This window comes from Colossoma macropomum, unplaced genomic scaffold (assembly GCF_904425465.1).
Source record: "Colossoma macropomum unplaced genomic scaffold, Colossoma_macropomum, whole genome shotgun sequence".
Classification (NCBI taxonomy): Eukaryota; Metazoa; Chordata; class Actinopteri; order Characiformes; family Serrasalmidae; genus Colossoma; species Colossoma macropomum.
In genome coordinates, this window is record NW_023494798.1 from 18,142,691 (window position 1) to 18,158,343 (window position 15,653).

The 15,653-nt window shown below is 38.7% G+C and overlaps 1 protein-coding gene across 4 annotated transcripts in view; it reads right to left on the reverse strand.

The window, feature by feature from the left end:
• The window catches only part of tspan9a (tetraspanin 9a), a 245,634-nt gene that overhangs the window by 155,327 nt on the left and 74,654 nt on the right, over positions 1–15,653 (reverse strand). For 3 of the 4 annotated variants that reach the window (XM_036584981.1, XM_036584982.1, XM_036584980.1), the window contains one exon: positions 13,397–13,468. The exons of the other annotated variant lie outside the window; for it this stretch is intronic. The gene's annotated coding sequence lies outside the window, so the exon portion shown is untranslated. The remainder of the gene's footprint in view (positions 1–13,396; positions 13,469–15,653) is intronic. 4 annotated transcript variants of the gene reach the window in all.

Consider the following 15,653-nt stretch of genomic DNA (forward strand, 5'->3'; position numbering starts at 1 on the left):
CATGAGTCAAAGAGCCGTAACCCTGACAACCGCTTTCATGAGAAAATTTCAAAATGTTCCCAGCACGCAGAGAACTAAAGTATCAGAGTCGAGCAGTCACAACATCAAAGGCTTTCGTTCCCCTTAGTTTGTTCCTGTGATGAATCGACATCGGTAAACATCATTATTGTGATAATGAAATAAGGCGAATCAAAACGTCATTACAAGCAGCACATACAGCAATAATGTGGCATTTATTAAAGCCAAAGACAGATTCAAAAGGCGAAGATGAGACCCAACATTTTTAATGTTTGATTTCCCAGAAACACTAATGACCTTAATGCAGAGTTTAAGATTAATCTGGCTTCCTCCAGTGGTACAGTTTCACTAATTACAGAGTCTGGTGCGTGTCGAGTGCTGCCCTCTTCATCCTGCTAATCGGCTTAATTTCATTTATCTTATTAACTTTAATTGAGCGCCTTTTCGCATGCTAGCATAAGTATCCTAAAGGTGGAATCTAATATAGACGCTCTTGAAATTAGACTCTATAGCTTTAGACAACATCTACCGCAGGCTAGGGCTGAAAAATGACCATTTCTTTCAGACTGCTGTGCAGGTTTAAACAGCAGTAAGGGGACATAGTTGCGAAAGTCACTCACCTACCCAATCACTGCCCTTTTGGGCATCTTGAACACTCTTTTCACACCATGTTCAGCACAAAATTGATGATGATTGGTTAGAACATTCTCACATGAAAAGCCTGGCCTGTCTGGACAACAGAAAAGGCTGGGATTAGGTTATTGCTGAGAGCACTAATGGCATTTTGGCAGGTAAATTGCTAGCTAACTGTTCCTTAGCCTTTTCCTTGATTGTGGCAATGACTGATTGCATAATAATAAAATATTGTAACATTCTAGGTGTGCTTTTGATGGTGCTGCTAAGTGGTTGAAAAATTATAATGCCATCAATTTGGTCGCATAATATTATATCAGTTCTAGGTGGGCTAAAAACTGTATTCAACCCCCCTACCCCCTGTTACAACTCCATAAAGTACATTCAGTTTGTCCTTGTGTATCTCTACACATCAGTTAAAGTGACAGAAACTGGAGACAGTCAGAGTGTTCAGAGAACATTTAGAACATGACTAAACCAGCAAATTCATCACGTTGGTAGAACCTTACCCCATGCAGGATCTTTCCTTTCCCTTACTTTTAGTTCTAGTTGTCTTCTACTGCCTACACTACCAAAAAATTTTTAAAAATAATAATAATTTTACAGTAATTTTCAAAATAATTCACCTTACAACGTTATTGTGTGTTGCTCTGAAGTCTGGGAGCTGATTTCCATTTAGTTTATTGTACAATTTACAATAAGATTCTAAAAATGAACTACACCAGTATTCCCTGAAATCTCTACAAAAGTTGAATGGGAAAACTAAGGATATTATTTTTAATACTACAATATTAACAGTATATATGCACGATTTAATGAAAAGAAGACTCTTATGCACATGTAAAGTTTCAATTCATTAGAACTAATATAAAAGCGACAAACTAACCATGAAGTCAGGGGTGGTGCCACACCTCAAAGTGGCAGGGCAAAACTTTTGCTTTTCCAAAAAAAAAAGGGTACCTAAGTGATTAAATGCATGTCATTGCGTCAGTGTTTTGTTCACGCTTCACTGGATTCAGCCTCAGATAGCAAGATCTGCTAGCTAACATCTCTGAAGAACATCAGGCTGTTGCAGGGAAGCAAGTGCTCTGTTACTCTCACATTCGGCACCATAAAAATACAAGAAAGAGATGGTCATTTTCTATCTGTACAGAGCTATATACATACACATATATATACATATATACATACAGTAAAAGCATTTTTAATGGATCAGTGAGCTGCAGCTCCTCACACTGAACACAAACTCACAAAAACTTTACTGTTTGGGAAATGTCTGAGCTCCCAGCTAATATGGAGATTCTGTTGGGCTTTGCTTGCTGAGTTTTACTTTCTGTATGGTCGCGCCTTCCGCGGGAAAGTGGAGAGTGGGGGGGTCGTCGCCGCCGTACTTTAAAAAGTGGTGGGTCAAATGTTGCTTGCCCCTGTGGTTCTGGTGGCCCAGCTTGAAATACACTGTGTGTACAAAACTTTGTAGACACCCTTTCAAATCACTGAATTCAACTACTTTAAGGAGCACCTACTGCTGACACAGGCATTCAATTCCACATAGCTTGTTTAACCTCCACACAAAAGCATTGGCAATAGAATTGGATGTTCTTGAGCAGCTGTACATAAGCCTAAGTTCATCATGTCCAAGGCCATGCGTTGGCTAGAGTGAGTCTAAATCCCTCCAGTATTGGGCTGTGGAGCAGTTACACAAATGTTCTCTGGAGGAGCACCATGCAATACCTTTGGGCTGAGTTGGAGTGGAGTTTGTGATCCAGAACTAATCATCCAACACCATTACCTCACCTCAATAATGCTCTTGTGACTGAATGCTCCTCACAACAAGTGTTCCAAAATCAAAAGTGTAAAGTCTTCTCAGAAGAGCAGAGGCTGTTACTGCAGCAAAGGGTGACAAACTTCCTATGAACGTCCTTGATTTCAGAAGAAATACTAGAAGAGCAGAAATACTGGAAAACGTCTGGACATAAAGCCATGATGTAAGCACAGCAGCTGCACTGTGGTAGTTCACTAGTGAGTAATTACATTACCTGTAACTGTGTCCATTAAACTACAGGCAACTTTACTGACCTTCACAGCAATTCCTACTATTTCTTATAAATTCAATCATATGTCTGGATGACCATGGTTTTTACACTTTCTGTACTCTTTAGCTATAACACATGTCCAGGCTTATTGCAGATACACTGGAGTATACTGTGGGTACGATACACTATGATTTGAATGTCTCACCCATGCAGTACTGTATAATTACTGCATAACTACTATATAACTAAGCTGCCAGCAGTGTACTGTACATTTTACAGCATTGTTACAGTGTATCTTTGGATACAACATAGTAGAGATGTTCTAAAGAAAGATTTTATATCAGTGGTATATGCAATCTTTCATAAAATGTCTCTGATTTGGGTATAAATTTACCAGTTCCCTGACCTTCAAAATTCTTGTTACCATCAGTTTTAAATGAACATGTTTTCTGGCAGTTTTTTTTTGCCAAATGCTTGATTCTGTCATGCCTCCCTCCGACTCTGCTGCTACATCTCAGTCTCTTGTGCTCCCAAATTCCAACTCCCAGAATTCAGAGGATGATTCCATGACTCAGAACTGTCAGACACCAGCCTGTCCTAGATCAGACCCGATTACTGATGCTCCTCGCCTGTGTCTAACCCTATACATATTGTTTGTTTGTTCTTACTTCTTTGCGAAGTAATGCCCCAGTTTCACTGAGTGTACTGAGTGTTGTTTGTCTGCCTGTCCTGTTGTGTTTTTGACCTGATTAATTCGTTTTTGCCCAAGCCCTTTTTGTACAGTTTTGTCTTTTCTGGTTTTTGACCTTTCTCTGGATGTCCCTTTTGGCTTTTGTTCACTCTCTCTCAGTTTTGACCTCCACTTGTTTAATTACTATGATTTTGGATTTCTCTCTTTTCATTAAAACCTCAAAACTGGCATTTTTATCCATACGCATCTGATTTGTTCTCACTCGATACAGATTCACACATATAAAGAAGCTTTAATTTTAAGAGCAAAGTATACTGTGAAATCGACTAACTATTATGATTGAAAATTCAAGTTGTCATAAAAGTTATTAACGTCATTATTTGCTGTCTACTGTACTCAAATGAGGTAATAAATCATAGTAAACAGTACATAAAACAGTTACTGGATGTTACAACTGTATGAAGAAGGTGTGTCTAAAGGAGAGGTATATGAGGTCACATGTTATTTTCTCCACAGCAAACAAGAATAGGGGCAAAAAGTGGGCCTGTGTTTCTCTGAGATTACTACAAGTCCTCAGTAACCTCCATTCTCCAAACCTTCATACATTGGTGTCCAAATTAAAAATCCAGTAATGCCTCAGCTCCCTGCAACATCTGCTAGCATGTGCACTACTGACCATCTGCCTGAGTAAGTCTAAATGACATCTAGCCTAAAATTAGTCCAGCATTTAAAAAGCTTACATTGCCTTTCTCAAAGCAACTGCCAGGCGGTAGTGGTGGCAGACAGTATAACTCAGAAAGTCCGGCAAGTATTATTTTTGCGATTTTTGGGATTATAATAAACAACATGGCCCCACAGCTCTCATTAGGCATCAACATGTCGCTGCATTTAAATTAGCTGCTTTATTTTAGTAAAAGACCTTTTCACGCAGAAAGCTCATTAGAAACTTTGACCTTTTCAAGGACATACCAGCCTACAACACAAAACCAAGGCTATTTTCTTATTTCAGTAAATTCATGATTGTTCTGTCATCCACAGCTTTAAGTTGTTTTTTTAAACTAGGATTCAATGCTAAAATTCACTCCAGAGGCTGTCAAAGCTTTACTAAAAAAAAATTGTATTAACTTTTAAACAGTTTGAATTTATTGATTTTAATACTTCACCATTTCTGGCAGAATTTTATCTTTTAATGCAACCTTAAGGCCACTCTAGTCTACACTGAATTACTGAATTGTGTTCCTACTTTGTTTTCTGATGTTTCTATCAACTATTTGGATTTTGAGTCTAACCTAAAACATTCTCCCGAAAGTACACATTGTGACTACACTTCAAATGGAATACTCTGCAGCAGCGTTGTGCATGGCACCATTAACAAAGATGAGCAAGACTAGCTGCTAGGCTCAGACATGTCTTATGAGGTCATTAGGGTCACTACTGGGGTGGTCTGAGTAAGAGGTCATCTCTGTTAATGACTCTCTCCACTTTAAAGCTTTCGTGACTCAATTTGAGTCCATCTCTGGGACTGCCACAGCAGGGCATGTTGTCGTTTCATATCTTATTGTTTTGCTGAAGTTCAGAGCCAAGATTTATTCCATCTCCATCCAACATAATGCAGGCACAGAACTGGAACCAGACATACTTTCTGAGAATAAGGCTTTTCTATTCGACTGAAATGTGCTAAAATATAAAGAGAACTGACACCGATCTCTGTGAGTCTACTGACTCTGTGAATAAAACATATTGTAAGCCACAGGCTTACATTTCCTCTTTAGTCCTCTAACTAGAAAACAATACAGTGCAGGGATTTGTTATGTATGAGCTTGTGTAATATAGCTACTGCAGGGTTCTACATGCAGGCCTTAAAAGGTGTGTGTATATATATATACACACACACACACACACATTTTTTTTTCAGTTTGTGACATAATTTGAAAATACTTGTTGCCTTTTACGTTGTGTGTAAATGCCATGATGAATGAATCAAAAGAAATGCCCCCAAATTATTTGGCCAAAAAGTCTGGTTCCATTGACTTATATTAAAAGTAAAGTACGTTTTGTTCTGACGGCAGCGACATTATATTATATATATATATATATATATACACACACACACACACATACACATATATATATATATTTCATTTTACGTGACCATTTTACAACTTTTTAAGACATTAAGATGCATGTAAACGAGTTCTGTTTGGATTTGTTGAGTACTACTGTGCCTTTCTCACTCCAACCTGAATGTGTGGCTTACCTGCTGTAATCTGAATAAATGTAAATATGTACACAAGCTGGTATGACATCACAAAACCAATGATTTAAAACAGTCTATTTTTGCAGTTTAATTTCCCCTACACTGATACAGACTGGAGTAAATGCTATGTTATGAACACTAACCATGTTCACATGTTTGCTACATTATAACATCAAACATTACACTTTGAAAGAAAGAGAGGAACATTTTCCACGATACGGCCTTTCAAAATCCAGTCTGGCCTATGGGCAGTGCTATAAGCTTGCAACAAATCGATATGGAGCGCACGCACTCCTGAGGGAACGTCTTAATCAAAGCCAACCTGCCCACACAGGGATTTGGGAGATAGACCTGAAGAGAATCAGTATTGAGAGAAGAAACGTTCTTCACATGTTCATCAGGAGTGAGAATTCCAGCGCCACTGAGATTAAGCTCTGGAATATCCAACAGAAACTCAGTCAATGTTCAGATTGGCAGCGTGGGTGGCTAGAGTGTAGAAGGAGCTTGCGAGCACTGTGGTAATTGACAGAGACAAACGGTAGGTTGTGGCCACTTAAACCTGATGACAAGCAAACGATGCATGATGTGTATGTGTGTGTGCGTATTTTCAACCACTGTAATTAAACACTACATTGGGGCTGATCCAGCCATATTTTAATGGATCAGGTATTGGCTAAAATAAGCCTGATACACTGCGAATCCTTTGTTTCTTTCTTCCATTTTTACTACCATCATAAAAGTGCTATACATGGACATTAAACACAACCTGCAGCAATGAGGCACGTTTTCAAAAGTGATTTAAGTGTCTGTAGTGTGGCACCAATTTTAAAGTGGAACAAGAAAATTTGTATGTGCAGTTCTGCTGTTTTGACCATGTTAGAAATGGCCATCTTTCGTCTCAACTTGGGCATGTTAAATATAAGCACACAGCTATTATGCTTCAAGTCTACTTTCTAGCTTCTCCAGCTACTTCAAGCAGTTCACCATGAGTGACATGCCATGAAAAGCATGTAGAATATACACTCCAACAATGTTTCCATGTCATGACTGGTTAAAACAAAAATATCACAAAAATGTTACATTCCGCAATTCAAACATAAAAGTAGGTGACAAAGTACACCTGCATTAGAGTTACCATTTTGTCATATATCTAATGGATTGTAAATCAATACAAAAAATAAAACTAAAATCAATATTAACCATCAGAATGGGGAAAAAATTTATAGTGATTTTGAGCATGACATGGCTGTTGGTGCCAGATGGTTTGAGTACATCTAACTACTACTCTCCTGCAATTTTCACACACACAACATTCTCTAGAGTTCACTCAGAAATGTGCAATAAAGAAAACATCCAATTAGTGGCAGTTCTACAGACAAGAACACCTTGTTGATGAGAGAGCAAGAGAGAATGGCCAGACTGGTGCGAGCAGACAGAAAGGCAACAGTAAATAAGATAACCACTCTGTACAACTGTGGTGAGCACAAAACATCGAACCTTGAGGTGGACTGGCCATAACAGCAGAAGACCATGTTGGGTTCCACTTGCACCAGCCAAGAACATAAAGCTGAGGCTGTAGTGGGCACAGGCTCACCAAATCTGATCTGTTGAAGACTAAAATCATAGCCCGGTCTAATAAATTTCAATTTCTGCTGAGGCACACAGATGGTAAGGTCAGAATTTGGTGCAAACAGCATGAATCCATGGACCCAACCTGCCTTGTGTCAACAGTCCAGGCCGGTGGAGGTGGCGTAATGGTGTGGGGGCCTATTAGAGTATTGTTGCTGACCATGTGCATGATGGGCTTCATGGTCACAATTTTATAATCTAAAGGCTATGTCCAGCATGTATGCCCATCCATGCAGTATGTCACAAAGCCAAAGGCATCTCGAACTGGTTTCATGAGAATGACAGTAAGTTCAGTGTTCTTCACTGGTCTTCCCAGTCACCAGATCTGAATCCAATAGAACATTGTTACGATGTATTAGAGGAAGAGAGTCTTAGAAGCATGAAAGAAAACTTCATTCTTAAGAAAACAAGTTACAAAAATTGGAATTCTTAGCTATTTTTAAGAATAATTCTAATATTACGCTATTAAATGTGTTCTTAAGAAAGCCTGACGCTCATCTCAGGCTGTAAGATATGATGAGTTCAGCATCTAAATTCAACAAACTTGGACTCGCTGCCTCTGTGCTCCTCATCCTCGTCTCTCACTTTCCGCCGTCACTCCACAATTATCGTATTTTCTAAGGAGGATTTTTTTTTTTCTGTTGCCCATTTTTTCCTCCAGCAGCTCTAGTTCTGGTTTGCCTAATTTTTTTAAACGCTTGGTTTGATGTTTTTCCTCCATTTTGCTCCTTTGAGCGGATTAAAATAAATCATGAAAAAAAAAAAACAGTTAATACAAATTAGTAATGTATCTAGCAGTGTTTATGGTAAGCTGTAAAATACACCAGAGCCTACAAAAGAAAACAATGAATGAAGGAACTAATTAAGATTTTTTTAAGAGAATATTTGAGAACTTCTTACATTTTTTTTTTTTTGAGAATCGCATTTAAGAATATTCTTATGAACCCTTGTGTGTTTGTGTTAAGAACCTTCGCAAACTTTTTCTTAGGAAAGCTTTCGTGAATCCGGCCCCAGAATCGCAAAGGAATGTTTCCAGCATTTTGTGGAATCCATGTTATTAAGAATTGAGGCTGTTTCTAGAGAAAAAAGAAGCCCTAACCTTATTAGCGTAGCATTCCTAAAGTACTCGGGAAGTGTACAACCAATTCTGTGTTCTCTGCATGTTGTGATAAATATTTTAGAAAACCAGTCCTCTCAAACTGATAATGATAAAAGTGAGCAGAGGAAAAAAGGACTATAAATTAATGTGCAGGCATGAGTCAATGGTTATATGCTGCAAACATGAATTTATAAAGGCAGGACAGATCAGTGCTTCATTTCTGTATTAGGTTGCATTTAACGTACACAAAAACATTTACTGCAAATTTGATGAACTTCAAAACTGAAGGTCACAACACAAGAGCGCCATCAGAAGCCAATCAGACTCATGATGTTCATGACAGTAGACAGCAGTGCTGCATCGTTATTAAATCTGTTTTAGTCATGGTCCTCTATACACACAATAGCTTCCAAACAAACAGAGGAACATTACGTTACTGACTATGATGAAGCAAAAACAACTGTGTTTGCATTTAGTTTGAGTTCTATTGAGAATATTTTAAAAATCTGACAGCTGTTTCACAAGACCTGCTGACATCCCCCTTTGCTTTTTTTAACAATGTTTAACAGCACTCTTGAGACAAGAGCTAATGTTAGACAAATATGAATGTGTATTCGCAACACTATAAAACGGTTATTTCATGGAAGAATTCCAAAAAATGAAGTCATTTTAAAGCATTATCTTGAAGAAACTGGTAGCCAAATCATCACAGAGAACAATCAAATTGGAGTATAAACAATGTTAAACACATCATAGAAGGCCATTTAAAATGTAGACACCATAAAACATCAGTCTAGAAGGTCACAATATGCATGCATTACAAACATAGTGATTTTACTGTACTATTATATAGCAGGTTAGCATATCTTAACTAAATTCTGTATCTTAACTGGATTGTCTATGAAAACATAAGTGGACTGGATCTGCAATACTCATCAGGACCGGATCCAAAGTTTCAAAAGAGGGTATTGGGACATCCCTATTAAACACCAAAAGCATATATACACAGACTGGTGTTATAAGATTTTATAATCTCCTGCAATCAGTCGAAAAACTCTCTAAAGCCAATAAAAGTAACAAGCTTAAACAAACAGAGATGATTTAAGAAGCATAAGCAGACTACAAGTGCATTTATGTGCCGGAGCAGCCAGCAGCTTAAAAAACACACCCACAAGCCTCCCAACATCATTTGTTTCAATTTTGCACATTTGGCAGATAAAGTGAAATAGTGTGGGGCTTTAACAAAACAGAAGCACAAAAGACGTTAACCTTGTGTTCCAGCTCGGATTACGTGCCTAAAATTTTGACAAACACGACTGGGGTGACATTGAAGAATGGCAAAGCAGGCTGTGCATGTAGCCGAGTCTCTTTTAAGTGTTTCAGCGACGCTGTCGGGAGCACAGCGGATCTGTCTGTAGCCTACTCGCTAGCGCTGCTCAGGCCAATGCTCACCGCACGAGGCTCTTTTGCACTGGGAATTAAACCACACAGCAGCGATTCAGGTTGTGCGGCTTTGCCGCTAAACAAGATATCAATTCTCCCTCTCTGAATGCACGGTAATTAGAGCAGCGACAATGGAAATAAGCAGGTAATTTAGCCCAGAGTATCGCTAAGAAACTCTTGTGCTGAGAACGAATTACACATGCAGAGGTAATGTTATTTATATCTGTTCATTAGTTTGTTTGTGTGAATGAACGTGCTGTCTCGTTTTGTGTTGAAATATGCACAACCATGAATACGTAATGAGTGTACGTTCCCCTGGACAATGAGAACTAATACAGAGGAATGAATTCACGGCTTAATTGGTGTTTTCAGACCGCTGGACTGCGCTGCGTATAGTGCATGTTTTCGTTACTCTTTCTTCTTCTTAATACATGCACACAAAACAAGACACTTGATATCAATTGTTTGCACAATATTTCAGATCAGAATCATGTGGGTCTCCGTATCATGACTTGTGCAAATAAACGTAATCTGAGGGTTCTGCGGTCTAATCAAGCACCTCCTGTTGCATCATTAATTACTCGGCTATATAAATAAAGGCAGAGCGAACAACTGTTTCCGTTGCGCTCTTTCTCTCCCGCTTCTTTCCGCCATTTTGCCAGGCGGTAATTCATTGTCTCCCCTGCCGAGTGATAGCCAATCAATACCCAATTAAGAAGACGCTAGTGAACTAGTGATGTCCCTGGGGGGAGTGCCTAGGAGGCTGTGTGCTAGGGGGAAATTTAAATGCAAATGGTGCGTATGGGATTTTACCCTTATGGTTAGCAGGCCTTGTTTGGCTTGCTCTCTCTCTGTGGGCTTGAGTTACATTTGACCTCTCTGCACTGCAACCGCTGATGGGCTTCATGCCTGTGGTCAGTGTGAGCAGTCAGCATTGCAAAGCGTAGCTGATATTTAAGTGACCTCCTCTGTCAATACGCCCGAATGATCCACCAGCTGAAGACTCATGCACATTTACACACACATCACACGTACACTATTACAGAAACACTGTATATGGCCGCCCACACTTCACTAGTTCACCTACTGTAGCCTACAAAAGCCCAGTCTGATACCAGGACTTAGGAAACAGAACTGGCACAACAATGTCAAGCCCTACAGGGCAACACATACAGACACAAACACGCCAGGGTATGAATGAAGACACAGACGCCCTCGCCATGCTGACGCCTGCCAGAGTTCAGCTCGCTTTTGATCTGTGGGTGCAGGTTATGTGGCCTCTCACTAATTTTAGCCATCCCTTTTAGCCACGCTTGGCTTTGAAGTTGCCGGCCTCCGGGATAGAGGGCTACAGTGCTTATCAGGAGGACAAGAGTAAAGCACCTTCTCCAAAATCATGCATATAGACACACACATGCACACAGAGGATGCCAGGACCCATGCTCAAATGTATTTTATAAACATGCCTAAATATATGTAATTAATTAATTTAAAGTGATTTATTTTTATGGAAGAAAATATTCTGTGACAAAATCCACAAAAGTCATCCAACCAACCTGAACAACACTGAGCAAATCTCCTAGAAAGAATGGGTGAAAGTCACTCCCAAAAGTTTAAAAAGCTGGTAGAAACCTAAAGCTCCTATTAAAGAAAAAAGTAGATCTATCTAGTACTAGTCTGAAGGGGGTGAATACTTTTGCAAGCAGCATTTTTATTTTTTTTTTCAAAGATTTACTGACAAATTAGTAATCTTGACTTTCAGATCATACTGGCTGGAACACATATATACACACGTGTAATAATACTATGTCTCATATCAAAAATGTATAAGTAACTGCCTTCGCAAAAAGTCTTATGTATCATAAATATGCAACTTGTAAATGAACAGGTTTTGAAGCAAAATAGACCATGTACAAAGGATTACATATAAATTAAATATATATATTAATAAATATATTTATATTTAAATATAAATATTATGATTAGTACCACCTTTATTAGAGAAATATGTGTGTACCATTAAAGTTAACTGTTATTCTTTTCAAAGACCCTTGATTTCCAAAATATATATGCGCAGGCTGTAACAATTCACGTAATTCATTATACGATTCAATACAATGCAGTGGTGCCTCAATCTGATCCATTTCTTCTATGCAAAAAACAGGGAGTGGCTGAAAATGTCTTACAAATGTGTCCATTTTCAGTTTTTTAGTGCATTCAACATTCTGAAAGTACAACAACATTTAAAACAAAAGTTTTACATTGTCCCAATCTAACACTCTAGCCACAAGTTAATGTTTAGCCCCAAGTTACTATACAAGCCATAAGCTAACAAGCTAGTCACGATACAATAATGTACAATACAAAATGATATGTTATAATACAATTCAAAACAATATGATTTATTGTATTATTTTACTACATGTATGAAATAATATGTCCCATTTGTATTATAAATCTGTCACTACTTACATGTAATAATGTCTCATATGCATCGTATATGTAAACATCTATATGGCCTTTAAGCACCATTCTGTGTATTGAATGTGTGTATATTCAATTGCTAAGATCATTATATAGAGAAAAAATAAAACATAGTATATGATAAATATAAGATAACATTCAATAACATGAAACACAAAGTGTGCCATACCTCTTGCACAGGCAGCATTTTAGGTTTTAATCTAACCAATACGTTAAATTCAGGAAATAAACAGTAATTAACATTAACATGCATTAACATGTGCAGAAGTGTGTTCTCTGTGGAGGAGATGTAACTTACTTTCACTCACAAAATGAACCAAAACATTTAATTTGACCAGGGACACCCAAACTCGTGTACATGAATGTACGAAATACGAACTTTATAAGATTAATTCTAAACCTAACCCTAGTCTTACCCTCAGTAAACAAACCTAAATAGCTTTGCCCTTTCCATTTAAAAAAATGAAAAAGCTCCACACAAAGTCTTTACAAAGTCAGGGCCATTTTGTTGACCACCCTCTAAGTTACCTCTGTTTTCCTTGGAACATTTTTGTCTTAAAAAATGTATGACAACAAACACACACAAACACACACAAGCACACACAAACACACACAAACATGCACAAACATGCACAAACATGCACACACGCACACATAAACTCTTTGTTCTCCAGCACTATGGTGAAAACTCCACAGAGAAACAGCACATTCACCAGCCAGATTGCATGCACTATTTTTACTGAGCGTCCCGGCAAGAGCATGAAGGGTGCAATGTCGTCAGATATCAGAGCTGGTCTGAGGAGCACTAAGTCTTCATCTGAGGCCTGATTGAGAGATGACGGACTATCTATAGAGAGCTCTGCACTATTTATAGTGTTGAAGGGAGAAGAGGTGGGCATGTGCTGCAGAATAACTGTCTCATTTCAGCATAACATATAATATGTGAACATTTAAGTTCACTGCCATTAAGATGTGCATTTTATAGCGTCTGTTATGTATCATTATTATTGTATATTATAACTGCATACATACAATCTTAAAGTCAACCTGCAAATCAAGCAGGAAGACTTTGTCAGCTGACTTGTAGAGGGAGAACAGGGTGGTCTTACCTGCCACCACTCCAGATAGATAGAACGTGGCCCCTGTCTGCAACTCAGTCACGGATCAGAGAACATGGATACCTGCAGCAAACACACAAACACACTATTACACACACAAGCCTATACCCACAATCTCATTCTGAATACCGCAGCCAATGAATAATATGCCACAAAATCATTTGTAAAGAGAGGCAGACCCATAAACTATAATATAAGCAGGAATAAAAAATAGGAGAGATGTGTTCCCCAGGCCAGAGCAGGGCATAAAATTTTAAAGAGCATCAGCACCACAGCTTGAGGAAATCTAAGAGCCATGTGCATTTCTACTTAAAACAGCAGACTAGATTCTTCTACTAAACGCCAACATCCATCTGACGTTCCCTACTACACAGAAAGTGTATTGAATCTAAATCTAAACTAGTGATGGTTTTCAGAGAGGTTAACACAGTCCAGAGTAAAGCAGCATACATTAACCCACCAAGTCTGACGGATTCACGGCCATGTGATGAGATATAGTGAGGACGAAGGGCCAGCTGTGGTTGCTGTGTTGAGTGAATGATAGTTCTCCTTTCACAGGCTGAGATGAGGGGTGCAGTGGGTGCCTACAGGCTGATTTAGAGGCCCACTCACACACACGCACGCATATATACCCAATCCCATGGCTCTCCCGCCATGACTTACGACAGCATTTCAACTCTGTGATGAGGAACGATATCATTGCTTCCCTTCCATTATTTAGCGCCGTTCTATCTGTCTATGAGAGCAAAGGAATGTAGGTGAAGCTAAGAGCAACATCAAGGCTTCATATTGTTTCAGAAAAAGAACTCACTAAGAAGCCAGTCGAACCATTTTGAATGGGGGAGAACATTTAAGGAACCCATAATCAAACACAGCAACATGGCACAGCAGCCCAACATTTGTTTTTTGGTGTTTCCTGGAGAATTTTGTGTTGGTGTGATATGGCCTAAGGGTGTGCACAGATACTCAAGTTCTTGGTCAAAGGGGCCAGTCACACTGGCAAATAGTCCTTCTGTCCTCTAAATAAAAGTTCAGAACAAAAATAATTACGTTTTGCAGTATTGTTCTAGAGAACTGTTTTGTTACAGAACCTAGTAAAGCTTGATCCTACATTTCCCAGAGTTCCTTTGCACTGTTTGAGTTGGTGGGGGCTTGGCCACGCCTTCTCATCTACTGTGAGCCACTTAACATCGCAACTTTAGCAAGGATTGCTGTTGCCGTAACATACGATGAAACAAATGTTTTCTGAGAAACATTTGCATGTGTTCAAAACAATTCAAGCCAGAAGATTTCAAGAAAGACTTCAAGTTTGGACTTTTGAACCAGTACTAAATTCAGACCGGATCTCAGTTTTTCCCATGGACATTCGGCAGAAACAGAAAACCCGCACTGTGGTAGGCGGTCAGTAATAACTGAGCTAGCACTGCTTTAACCACTAGAACGAGCTCATTTCCCAACATTACAAAAATGTTTGTCTCAGCTTAGCAAAGTTACTTGAGGTAAATTCGTTTTGCATTCATAAGCTGCCTTCACAGACTCCATTGTGTGTTTCACTCTCATGCTGCAGCTGCAGTCTCTCTCTTCCATCACTTTCAGCATGAACTTTGATTAAAATGTATATGGCTTTCTGGTCTTTCACTTCAGAATCAACTCTGAAAAAGTAAACAAGTCTGCATATAAATATATATTTAGTCTTCAAACACTATTGTGAGTTTGTTCAATATTCCTGGTTGGTAAGACAGTGGAAGGTTGTTTACACACTGTTTTTGATATGTGTGAGAGAGTGAATGAGCGAGTATTCACTGAGTGAGTGGGAGAGGAGTGTACAAACCATGCACGTCAACACACAACATTTTTTTTTAAAATGGCTTTGACGGTAAAAAATACTGTTTTCTTTTAACCTCTGGCATGCTCCCCTTTAACCATCCTTGATGTCAGTATTTAAATAGTGAAATCACTATTTGCATATTCATTACACTGCATCACAGAAAGTCAGGGAGAAAATATTAAGGCCAGCAGTTCAGTGAAACTATTAAGTTTTAACAGGGCTGTAAAGTGTTATGGTTTTGCTCGTATTTGCAATCAAGTAAGTATATTACACTTTGCTACAACAAAACACGAGTGCTTCAAAGTGACTGCATTGCCAAGGATGTGTTGCTAAGGACTTAATTCAGAAGGCAAAGGCAGTGCAGCTGTAGCCAGCATAAGTACTCTAGCTGATGTTAGCTAGAACTGCAAACAATGAAAC